Below are 13576 nucleotides of genomic sequence, written 5' to 3'. Positions count from 1 at the left end.
CTCTTTTTTCCATCTGCTGCCAGTCCCTTAGCTCGGCGCGGGTCCCAGATAGCTGGAAACTGGCGGTTGTTTCTCCATTACTTAAGAAGGAAAATCTGGACCCCGCCTGTCCAGCTAACTACAGACCCATCTCTCTGTTGCCATTTGCTATTAAGATTCTTGAGAAATGGGCCACTAAACACCTCTCCAACTTTCTCGAGGTTAACAACTGCTTGGATGTGGCCCAGTTTGGCTTCAGACCAGCGCACGGGACAGAAGCGGCTTTGGTGACCGTTCTTGATAACCTGCGAACGCGAGCCGACCAGGGTCGGGCAGCCTTTTTAGTGCTGCTCGACATGTCGGCCGCGTTCGACACGGTCAGCCATACAATACTGATCAGGAGATTGGCGGAGGTCGGAGTATCTGGGTTGGCCCTTGAATGGCTGGTGTCGTATCTTGACCATAGACACCAGCTAGTGGCCATGCCACCCTTTAAATCAAACACCAGAAGGGTTGGTCAGGGCGTACCTCAAGGGTCAGCCATCAGCCCCATTCTTTTCAATCTCTACCTCCGCCCCCTGATCACGTTGATTAAATCTTTTGGCATAACGGTCACCAACTACGCTGACGACACCCAGCTCATCTTTTCCCTCGAGGGTAAGGATGGGGTGTCTCAGGAGGCCTTTCATCGCTGTATGAACACCACGGCTGAATGTCTGGGCAATAACTCCCTGCAGTTCAACAGCGCAAAAACTGAGGTGCTGCACTGTTCCCTGGACCGTATCCCCAGACCACTTCCGCTGGATTTCTGGCCTCCCGATTTCCGGGGTGCTAGTCTGCCCGCGGACTCGGTCCGTAACTTGGGGGTAATGTTCAGCGCTAGCCTGCAGCTTGATGCATCAGTGAATCGAACGGTGGCCACCTGTATGGCGTTGCTCTGCTCGCTGCGTAAGATCTTGCCCCTGCTACCGGCACAGGTAAGACCAGAGGTAGTGCGGAGCATAATTCTAAGTCGCATTGACTACTGCAACGCACTACTCTTGGGAGCTCCGGCTAATCTAGTCGGTAAATTACAGCGGGTGCAGAATTTTGCTGCCAAACTGGCCCTCTCACGTCAACGCCTGGATTCCTCCGCTAAGGCACTTAGGGACCTCCACTGGCTACCAGTTTCCCAGAGGATTGATTTTAAAGCACTGTGCTTGGTATTTAGGGCCCTACATGGGCAGGGTCCGCCCCCTTTGCGGGACCTCTTTTCTTGGTACACCCCTTCTAGACTGCTACGTTCAGCCTCATCTCATTTGGTGGTCGTACCTAAGATTTTGAGGTCCCGGACTGGCGGTCGGTCTTTTAGATTTGCGGCTGCAAGATTGTGGAACTCCCTTCCCCTAGGTCTGAGGGGTCTGGAAAATGTTAACTCTTTTAAAAAAGCCCTGAAAACTCACTTGTTTCCTAGGGCAACGTAAATGTATCTGCTGCTGGAATACATCATGTATGTGTAAGTGTCAGGACAGTCTAAGTGCCAGGATGCCCGTCGGGTGACAGAAATTGCGCTATATAAGTATACCTATACATACATACATACATACATGCTTATTGGGTGCCACTGCTTCCACCTGACCCAGTTTACCTCGAACTCTTCCCCAAGTAGAGCGGCCTAGCATGGACTAAAATCTGGATGAGTATTCTTAGCAGGAAGAGGGCAATGGGTCTTTTCAGTCCAAACAAATCATACAGTCTTGTCGAAACCAGTGGGGTCTAATAGGTTCCTGTGTTTAAGAAACATTCCTCCTGAGGTCTTTGTCTGATTGGACCACAAAAAGAATTCACCCTGGATAAAATAATTTTTCCTCAACCATGCAAAATTGTCCTTTTTTTTTTTACAAATCATTCATACTCTTTTAGTTTTAAAAGTCTACATATGAATACTCAAGACACTCAAGGAAGACCCTATTGTGATGTCCTAAAGTGTCCCTGCAAAATTCTCAGGAGCTGTAGATACTAAATGAAAAGGGAACCTGTGTTACCCCCTACTTAAGTGATTCTGATTCTACACAGCAAATGCATAAAAATAACTTGCTTTGCTTTCCTCCCACTGTGTGTAATGTTGATTCGCAAAAATCATTTTAACGAAGGATGTGAATTTTAACATTAGACACCTTTAGCAATACACGTCCCAAGAGTACAACATTTGAGCAGCAACATGAAATGGGATTGCATAGTGTTCTCAACACAACCACAAACATTGCAAAATTATGCTTTTAAAATTAAATAAAGAATGATTGTTTAAATATTCATTTGTCTCAAAGATAACATGTGCCCTAGACATGTATTTGAACGTATCTAAGTATTATTTATTGCTCATACAACACTCACCAAAAGATGCCTCTCAGCTAATAATTTGATTCTTGCAATTTTATTCATGCCAGTGAAAATATGTCACAGGAGCCAATCGATGCTGTCAGCATCCAGGGTGGTGTTAAAAAATGGAAAGCTCCTTTGCTGGCATGTTCACTACTCATTTCTGTCTCCTTGCTGGTGCAGTATTGAACAGTCAAATTGATTGACGGTGGTGGCAGAGAAAATGCGCTTGACTATTTTTGAAACTTTACTGCTTTAAAACATTTGTTTGTTGCAATCTGTGCTCATTCTGTTGTGTTAAATATCTATTTCAGTTTATTTTATTAAAATGCACAGTTAATTAAAAACATTGCACTAAGGGCACACATAAAAACATTTAGATAAAAAGTTATTGGGAAAGAAGCATAAAAAGGTTGCCCAGAATATTAAAAAGAGAAACAAGGAGATTAAATGGCTAAAGACGTAGCGCAAAATATTACAAGAATATAGTGCTTGTTGTGAAACATTGTCTGAAAAATATGAAGTGCAGCAATTAGGCTTAAGCTGCCAATAAGCATTAAAGTGAGTGGCGGTGCAACACAGCAAGACTTGTACAGGACTCGATCAGGGGACTTGAGAAGCCATGGAGGTTGTAGCTATGGTTAGCTGGTTGATTTTTAGATCAACTATGGTCAGGTATTTTGTGAGCCTGCAGCAGCGCTGGAAGTGAGTTCAGTTGAAGCAGGCTATGATCGTAGGTCTGCAGCGGCGTAAGCCCCTCTTAATCCAAGCCGGTCTGAAAATGGTTCTTCTGTATTTTATATTTGCATCGCATAGGCAGATTTGGTGAACCACCATCTCTTGAGCCTTTCCACAGAGTCGATAAAGCTCTGACGCGCCAATTCGCTTTCTTGGTGGCAAATGCAGAAGTGATCTATTTCCACTGAAGTACAATTAACTTTAGCCTCAGGTGTAAGTCATAAATCCTTATATTTCAATTCAAATAAAGTCAATAAACTTGAGAATATTGCTATTGTTGCAGAAAAATATCAATACACAAAAATCTGGTATCTTCATGGACGGTCAATAAATCTTTTAAAAATAGCACTAGAGAAGCTGAATCGTCAAAGTTCCTTGGATCAGTTGTGGTTATAAAACTATGGTCATTAATCTGGTTAATCTGCTGGACACTAGTGAGTAAAAACTCACAGACGGGTTGGTGGTTCCATCTTGGTATTAATAATACATAAATCACTTATGAGTAATCTTTATTACTCCTCGTCCTGTACGTCCTCGTCCGATTCATTATTAATGAGTTGGAGGCCACCTCACGAAACAGAAAAGAGATCGGGAAATGCTAGTACCAGCATCCCTCTCTCCTAGGAAGTAACCTATAAGGGTAAACTGTACCCAGCTTTCCTCTTGGAATAGAAACCTCTTCAACACCAATATGAAAGTCTGCATCCTGGGAGGGAGGCAGGGACGTAATGAATGGGATGAGGTTGTACAGGACTAGGAGTAATGAAGATTACTGTTAAATAATTGAAACATTAGCTCCACGTCCTCACGTCCTCATTTCACTTCATTACTAATCTGGAATACCAAAGCCATCTAAAAGAAGACCTTCATATCATAAATCATAACATAAGAAAATATCAACCAAGATCACCTAGAACCCCGACCAAAATGTGTTTGCTCATGTAACACATTCTGCAAAAGATAATGTTTCCAAACATATTAGGGACAGCCCATGTGGCTGACTGAAAACCTCAGAAATGGAAACCCCTCTTGCCTCTGCCCAGGAAGAAGAGGTTCTGTCTAGCCAAAAGAGCTGCAGTCTTCCCCATCCTGCTGGAAACTGTAACTGCCACCAGGAACACCACCTTCAAAGTTTATATCAGCCTGCTCTTGAGGCTCAAAAATAAAAGCAGTCAAACTCTTGCAAATCCAAAAGAGGAAACAAAGGCCTCGCCACTGAGCAAGAAAGAGAAAAATTCTTCGGAAGGTGAGAAACCAACCCATCTGAGTCTTTCTAATTTCCCCAAGTGTCCCTAAAAGCTTTCACCGTGGCCCATTGTGCATACAAGGTAGAAACTGAGAGTTTTTTCTCATAACCTTCCAAAGGACTCTTAAGGATATCTGGAAGAGAACAGGCCAACTGGGGAATGGAATGCAAGACACACCATTTCTGGAAATTAGCATATTCCCTCCCATAAGATTTTAAGGTGGAAGGACAACGAGAATTTTGCATGGTGAAGGCCAAGTGAGTAGTTACACCCTTTTGCTGCCGACCCTTCCTCTCAACTTCCAAACCCACAGCCGAAGCCTCAGGGAGAGACTCACATGTGTTGACTCACTTACCGACTGTATCCGAAAATTCAAGTGTGCAGGTTTCTGACATTTTTGCAGCAAATTGCCATCAGATGAACAATAAGGTTCAAATGAATTCCCCAACTGAAACCCCACATTTTGTTTAACATGTGTTAACACCTTACGCAGAAAATCTATCCCAATGTATTTTCCCTTTTGCTCCTCTGGTCCTTGACATTGATCTTCTTCAGAAAGGGAAGCAGAATGTGGAGACGTCTCTCCCCCAATGGTTCAGCAAGAGCCTTCACCAGGGAAGTAGAAACCAGTCCGAGGAGGAAGAAGAGGACTGCATATCTTTCAAGAGTGAATCCCCATCATGAACATATGGTCAAATAGCCAATACAATCTGCTATGCAGACTTACCTCTCTCCAGCCTTGCCCTTTGTACTCTCCCATCTTCTTTCCATGCTTCCGGGGAGTAGAAGAGCCTACACAGAACAAGCACCAAGCTACAGGCCATCACCTGCCCCTAATCGCATTGACGCCCAGCTCCTCCCTCATCCAAACGATACAGGCTGCTATTACTGACATGGCCAAGACCAGCAGGAGCCATGTTGAAACTCGCACCATTCACTGCATTCCTGAAGAGATTGGAGATGATTGAGAGAACCCTCAGCGCTCAATCTTCGAAGGAACAACCAACGATGGGTATGTGTTCCTGGTGGCCCAAGCCCAGCAAGAGCCGCCCCGTCATGAGTGAGACAGAAAACAAGAAGAGGAGAAATACTGAGTACAGTGTACTTTTATAGGCTACTTCATAAGAGGGGGGGACACTTGCAATAGCATTTCCTGTTCTCTTTCTGTCTCATGAGGTGGCCTCATTTAGGCGAGGATGTAGAGGAAATTGGAGCTATTGAGTAAAATCCTACAATTCATTGCAATGAGAATAAACCCATGACAGTGAGTCTTTTGTTTATTTATTTTTTATGTATATATTGAATGTTTTTATATAGTATGTGCATTACCCAAGAGCATCAAATTGCTTTGCAATGGAAAAAAAAATCTTGAAAATGAAAAAGGAGTGTACATAGTAAAATTAGAGCTATACAATGATGTGTACATGATACACGAGCTAGTTCTTCAAATCATGTTAGAAACAGGTCGAACAGCAATAAAGGTGAGTTGAGAATTAAAGAAAAACAATATTTCTGCCCACAAAAGAAAAACTGTCTGGAAGAAAAAATGGTACAACTCAGTATCGTTAGGCCCTAGTTACCACAGAGTCTCCAAAAGATTGAAAAGAGGGAGGAGAATCAGTTAGATGAATGAACAGGGTAAGCAATGCGTGCGACACGAATTGTAGATTACATTAATCCAGTACATTTTATGCTTGAGCCCCTGAACAGTGTGTAAAAAGACTTCAAGAGCGTGAAATACGCAGAGCACTTGGTTGCTAGAATTCTCAAGCTTTGGGGGCCCAGTTACAAAGGTAAATGCAAAAAGGAATTTACCTTACTTATGTCTGCCCACATTTCACAAAAGGACTCCTGACAGTTATTCATACGTGTAATCCCACATAAGGGGTGAGAATCTGAGTTTGTCCGGGTGTTCCTCGCGTGGTTAGCCTTTCGAGTTTGTGAAAGGCCATACAAACACACGTTTAAATAAGCATAAATAAATACCCTTTCCATGAAAGAGGAATGTGACTATCCCAGATTTGAAGGGAGTATGATACAAAAGGTTTAAAGAAGGGAAATAATATTTTCTTTATGGGGAAGAAACAACACGCAAAAACAAACTAGATTTCAGAGGTGTAAAGCACACCCCTGCAGCCCATGCGGTAGGCAAGGGACCCCAATGTGGTCAGGGGCCCCACTCACAGAGAAAGAAAATAAAACTATGTAAAGAGACCTAAGCCTTAAAAATAATTCAGAAGAAGGCGAACTGGATGGGCAAATTCACGCTGAGATAATATTTTCATGGGATCCATGGAGCGGGCCGCTCCAAGCGGAGGTGCAGGAGCCCATCTCTGCTGACAGAGATCGCCCTGCCGTCCTGTCCGGTGCTCTCCGAGAGCAGCAGCAGAGTTGGTATCACTTTCTCTGCTGCTGAAGTCTCGCGTGCTTCCCAGAGCTTCGTCCAAGTCTCTGTCTCATCTAGAGCTTGTGTTGGGCAACTTGGAGACCCACCAGCAGACTGCTGCCCTGATCTGGCCGAGACCCAGGCACATTTTCTTCCACAGTTCTTCCTAGTAGTAAGTTATTTTTAAATTTAATTTAAATGACAACTTTCCAGGGTCGTTGTGGGAAAGTAACAGGCCCCAGCACCAAATGAAAAGTAGATCTGTTAGGGAACCAGTTAGTTAGAAAATGGCCCACAAGTCGGGCAGTTTGGAACTTGTAGAGACACACTGGACAGGTGCTTTAAAAGTCAACAGTGCTTAATATAAGCAGGTGGTTTCCGGTGCTGGCCACCAGCACTTAATTGTCAACACTCGCACATGGTGGCACTGTTTGTCTAATTTACAAATGACCACAACAGCAGTTGTTTATCAATCCAATATATATCAAAAACGACTATTACTTGCCGCCCACACCATTCGTATAGCTTTGGGGACCTGGAATAGTCTGAATTGCCAATCCTTTAGGAGTGTGAATGTTAGCAGTTATGTAGGTACTGTCATTGGCAGCGCTGGCAGGGACAATGTTTTGTGAAAGCTGCAGCGGCCACCTGAGGAGACCCCTGGCACTTGTTTGTTTACAAATTAAGCACTGGGTATGACAGATTGCATACATGTGTGCTTGCTGCAGGAAATGTTTGTGAGGCAATGTTTGTAGTAATGTCAGGGAAGTCAACAGTAAAAACAGCCCCACCACACCATAAATCATACCTACAAATAGCCAAAAAACAGCCAATACACATAGCTACCAAGTTTCTCAGGTCCGTGCGTGATGTGCTGCTTCAGCCCAGGTGTTTTTTTCTTTGAAATCTGGGACTGGTAGCCCTGTTTTATAATGGAATAAACAAGACTACAAGTCCCAGAATTCAAAGGACTGGTTTGGCACATCACACGTGAACGTGGGAAAATTGGTAGAGTTGTACATACTGATCAATGAGGCCAGCCCTGCAGGCACTGACAGATTGCCATACAGGCCATTACTACCCTTCCTCCTGCGAAGGATAGAAACACTAAATCAATTGTGCCAGTTTGTCAGCCTCTGCTCCTATTATAACATTGAAAAGGTCGAAAATACATAAATGGTAATTAATATGCATATATTTTGGGCCACATTTACTAAACTTTGATGCAACGCAGCAAGGGAACTTGCTACGCTGCGTTGCGTCAAATGGAGAAAACAGAGAACTGCTGCTGCAGTTTTATTTGGTACATTTAAAGAAGTGTGTCAGGCATGTTTCTTAGAGTACCAGAAGAGACAAACTGCTTCCACGTGGCCCTGTGTTGTATGTGATGCTTTCAAACAATCTTAGCCTTTTATCCAATAGCATTTTGCATTTCAGGACCCATATTTTTATTTTTAATCATTATGAGAAAGGGCTTAAAAAGTTAAAATCCCAACTTGCAAAGTGTTTTCTATAAAACACCAGGACTGGATGAAGTTACTGAACGTGTCAGATTGGCAGCTGTTCACACCCTTCCCTTAGGTAAGGGGCAGTTCTTCTATCAGTCGTCAACCAGGTGCAATGGGACGAGGGTGAGAGGTGTCCATTTCACCCTAATTATAACAGTTTTTTTGTACCAAGCCTAAGGATCCAGGGGCCATTTTCTTTGTTTACATTCGGGCCTGTGGCAATCTTGCTACACCATCAATTTAGCTTGTGCCCATGGTATATTGGTATATCTTTTTTTGTTGTCAGTTCGATCTGTTACTGTCAGGGCTGCAGCATGCTTTATGTAAGACAGACTTGCACTTCTGATTCTTAAGTATTTAATTTGTTCTCCTGTGTTTCATTTACCTGCTAAAACTTGCTGATTTAGGCAGTGTTCTACCACCATTAGCCACCAATTTGCTTTTGTGTGGCCTTGAAAACATGTAAATGAGCATGGCTGGGCCTCATGGACGTAGCCTGAGAGTGGCAGAGTCATTAGGTTTCTGCTGGCTGATCATGGTCATGTGCTGCAAGGCCTTTGTGCTTGGCGCTGAGCACCAATCACTGACTCTTGAGTGAGCTGTTCTGCCGTTTCTGAGCTGAGACACACTTTCACTGTTCATGCAATGCACACGCTCCCTGGGTCTGTGTGTCAAGTGAGGGAACCACCTTGGGCAACTTGCACCCTTGAAGCCTTGCAGCAGCCGAGCTTTTTGGAAGAAAGATAGGAATCCTTGACAAATTTGTACCCCTCTTCACTCAAAAATGCTTGAGCCAAGTCACCCCCAGAACATCACAGGTTGGTCGGGTCCCGGGTTCCCATCCTCAAGGTACAGAGATTAGCGGATGGCACTCCAGAAACCTGGATAAAAATGTGCTGGTTGTGTAGCCGTACATACCATGGACTGTTCCCTCAGAGACTCTGCCTTTGGCTCGCTGCACTTATGTTCAGGGACGGCTTTAGGGCAGAGCGACTGGTGCGGCCGCACTGGGCGCTGACTTGTGGAGGGGGGCACCGACCTCAGTGGGGGCGCTATTTTGAGTAATAACTTATGATTGGAGAGAGGAGGAGCACTTTTGCCAGGTGATATGAGCAAACCTGAGGAGGCGGTAATGGGGTGTGAGGGGCAAAACAAATCGTCGCACCGGGCGCAACCAGCGCTAAAGCCAGCCCTGCTTATGTTTGTCCATCTGGGGTTGAACACAGATTGAGTACTTTGGATTTGTGGTAGGGTCAGGTATTGGAGACTCCATAAGCGTAAGGTGCCCAAAGTGTTTCATCTGAAGCCTGACCACTCAGGTCAAAAGTATATTTAGTTCAGCGGGCAAATTTAATCATTTCTGTGAGGAAGAACATACGTTTGCATGATTGTAATGAGAATCGGGTGATGAAGCTTTTTCCCTGGCAGTGAGTGGGAAAGTTTTGCAAACTGCCATGGGCTCCTGAGAACCAAAGATACAATGACTTTGTTTCTTATCTGATTGTTACATTATTGGCATATTGCCCAAATGTGCTTATGAGTAGCTGGTCACAAAAAAAGAGTTATGACAACAATTTCTGGTGTGAGGCACCAGTCCATAGCTGATGAGTCTTGTGATTATTATATGTGAGTCCGAGTGCTGGAAAAACGTGTGTCAATATTGTGGATTGGAGCACCCTGGTGGAATGTTTCTACTAGCAATGTAGCCTCGAAGTTCACGTCTGAAACATACGTCTCTCAAGCTGTGTGTTGAGCACAGTTGTACAATATCATGGGATTATACAGGTAATATTGAGGTGCTCTGTCAGAGCTATCAGGCCCATCTCTGGGGTGATTTGTCAGGCCACGGTCTGGAGTTCCAGTTCTGAAACAACAGCATGCGCAGGTGGAGAAATAGGTAAGGAAAGAGATGCATTATAAATATTCTTTGTGGAGCCAAGAGCACTGCAGTATTACAGTTGCTGTCGGTAAAGGCTCTTGTTACCTGTCTAACAGAGACCCCCCCCATGGAAACGTAGGCCTCATTTATGAGTAAGTCACGCAGCGCAGAGCAGCTAGTCACCTCGCTGTACTCCGAGACAAGGAAAGGGCAGGAATGCTCCATATTTAAGGCAATACGGGTGAATGTGTGTCCTTTCCCTTGCACTGGTGCCCTTTTTAAGTCACTCAGAGCCACACAAGTGAGTTTACATGGCTTCAACAATCTGATTTGAAGGTTTGCGTCATGTATGTACCACAGTGCATGGTGCAAACGCGACACAAGCCTCTCATAAATCAGGCCCTAAGTATTGGAAAGGGGTAGGTATTTTCAGCTAAGTTCTGGTTAGGAATGAGGTGCTTTGGTAGAACAATGTGTTGGATGCTAATAAGGAGCCCTGCAGGTCGTGAATGAGGTGTCATGAATGCTTTCTGGGGTACCAAGAAGGTTAGAATTGAGGAACGTAAAGATAAAGAGCCTGTGCCTGATCCATCTCTTTGTAGGGAGCAGTGAGTGTTCTGGACAAGGACATACTAGATACAGTTACTGGTTTGTTTAGTAGTCTACTGATTTACTTTTGGCAGTGCTACTCTACATTTATTATTTTACTCTCCTTTTGTGAACCTATTGATTAAGCCTGGTTAATGCCAGCTACATGATCAGAACATGTATAGCCAATAACAGATCAAACAGTGCTTTGAAACACACGACTGACAACTGCTGTTGGAAATGTGGACAGACACTGTGTTGAGAAGGTAAGTCTAGCCAGTCACAAAGATGTTTTTTTCTATCGTTAATGTTTCTCATGATGTCATCATTGTTACAAGCCACATAATCATTTCCTCTGGTCAGAAGTCCATTTCATGTAATTTCTTGTAACATAACTGTCTGCTTAAAGCTCATTTGATATCATTTCAGATGATGTCTTTAATTGGCTAATTAGTGAAGTATATGTTATTTATGAGGGAGAGGGATGGCTCTTTTCTGTGCTGCACATATTTTGTAGTGAAGGCCTGCACTGATGTCTAATATGAAGTACCAACAGCATTTTGTGAAATGGAGACCTCCACGGCTTAATTGTGCTTTGCATGCTCTGCTCTGTTAGAGAGGGTGGCCATCTCAGTTCCTTTCCATGCTATGCCTGTTTGAGAGCAGGGAAGAGGCTGCTACTAACACTGACCATATATGATTTGTCCGATGTTTGCTTTCACAATTGCTTCTTTTGTCTTTTCTTTGTGGAGGAAGCCTGAAGAACTCATCCATGTGCAGTGACTGTTCTGGAAAGCAAATGTCAATGAATAATGCTAAATGTGTTCTGAGTGAGAGAATGTATTTACAAAGCACAAACCTAGCTATAAATGAACAGAGTACTGAACATTTGCTTGAGGGGTTAGGAGACGGTTTACACGACTGTGTACATCAAGTGGCAATTACACAACACATTTCATATTTTTAGGCACAAGAGGACAATGTGATTATCCCTGAATCACTCAATGTTGTGCCAAGCCCAGGATTCGAACCTGGGTCCCCAAGTTCCAAAGACAGCAACTGAGCTGTGGATTTTCGAATAAGCAAGGTGATCATTGCAGTCCTGCATGCACAAGCAGTTTATAATTAAGGTACAACACAAGTACGGTTTTTAATGTTACTGTATATGAAATACGTTGTGATGGTGATGATATCACAATCTGCCAAAACTGAGACCGCTAATTGTGTAGCTCAAGGCATTAATCAGCTGTGGAGAACGTTCTCTTTTGAGATTGTAGGTTCGTGTCCCGAACCTGACACTTTGTTTAAATAATGTGTTACTTTTTGTATCCGTAAACTAGGAAACATTGAAACGTAATAATTTGCCTGATGCATAGAACGAACTGCAATTTTCAAACTTTGAAGCAAAATGTCGTTTTTGTTGAGTAATTGTATGAGAGGAATAATTTCACTTCTGTTTGTTGTTTATATTTTGGGCCCCATGTGAAAATAATAATTGAGAATTCGGCACATTCAAACTGATAGGAGTTCAGTTATGGTTGAACCAAAACGACAAAGATGAGATATATTAAGTCAAAGTATTTTATTTATGTTTGTTATCACGTGACTCATTACTTTACTTTATTATCCACATTGAAACACACATTCTTGCCCGTGATGACGGAGTAAACTTACTCCGAAATGCGTAGGACGTTGTGTTCTGAATAAACTGCACCAAGAATAGAGGCCACGGCTCCTGTGTTGTTTCTTTCCGCTACTGGAGGAAGGATCGCGCCGGATAGAGTGTGTTGGTGTTAAAGGGGGTGGCTACCCCTGCCGTGTGCCCGCTGAAACAGAGGCTTGGGAACAGCCACAACTTTGTGTTTATATATATATATATATATATATATATATATAAATAGATATATTTTGATGTAATATACAAAATATTAACTACTATGAATGTGTGTGTATATATGAATGTAGTTTCATATTTATACATTTCAAATATTCAAAAAATCAATCAAATGTAAAATAAATATTTGTTATTAATTGTGATGTTTACACTTAGGAACAGCCCAGAGTTTTTCAGCTTGTTCAGAATGTATATTTTTACATATTATTTTTGGATGTATTGGTGAATGTCTGCTTTTGTTTTCTGTTTTCACGACTTGCCCACAGGAATCGCAACGTCGTTGCGAAGATTCCCAAAAACTAAATAAAAAAACCTTTAGAAAAAACTTCACAATATTTTGGGTATTATGGTGGCTCTGACAAGAGCTGTTGTGTTGGTTGTGTGTATTTGGCTGCTACACATAAGACCGGATGCAGAGTTTCAGGTTACTTAGAAACACCCTGTTGCCTTCATCTGTAAAGTGCACTCCATCATTTCTATAAATTCCATGCATGTCAAAACGCAGATTGTTGTTATAGATACAGCCGATACTATGGTCCCGGAGGAATACAGAAACAGTTTTATTTACATGTTTTTTCATGTGGACAGAATTATTTTAACAATTTCGAATTACTGTTGTTGGCATATATCAGATTACACCAAGACAGTGCGAGGGAAAAGTGACATCAGTTCTTCAAAGGGATTCCCAAAAACTAAATAAAAAAACCTTTAGAAAAAACTTCACAATATTTTGGGTATTATGGTGGCTCTGACAAGAGCTGTTGTGTTGGTTGTGTGTATTTGGCTGCTACACATAAGACCGGATGCAGAGTTTTAGGTTACTTAGAAACACCCTGTTGCCTTCATCTGTAAAGTGCACTCCATCATTTCTATAAATTCCATGCATGTCAAAACGCAGATTGTTGTTATAGATACAGCCGATACTATGGTCCCGGAGGAATACAGAAACAGTTTTATTTACATGTTTTTTCATGTGGACAGAATTATTTTAACAATTTC

The sequence above is a fragment of the Lissotriton helveticus genome, chromosome 3_1 (genome assembly GCF_964261635.1).
Source record: "Lissotriton helveticus chromosome 3_1, aLisHel1.1, whole genome shotgun sequence".
NCBI classification, from domain to species: Eukaryota; Metazoa; Chordata; class Amphibia; order Caudata; family Salamandridae; genus Lissotriton; species Lissotriton helveticus.
The sequence above is the reverse complement of the archived record's forward strand: the minus strand, read 5'-3'. Positions refer to the sequence as shown.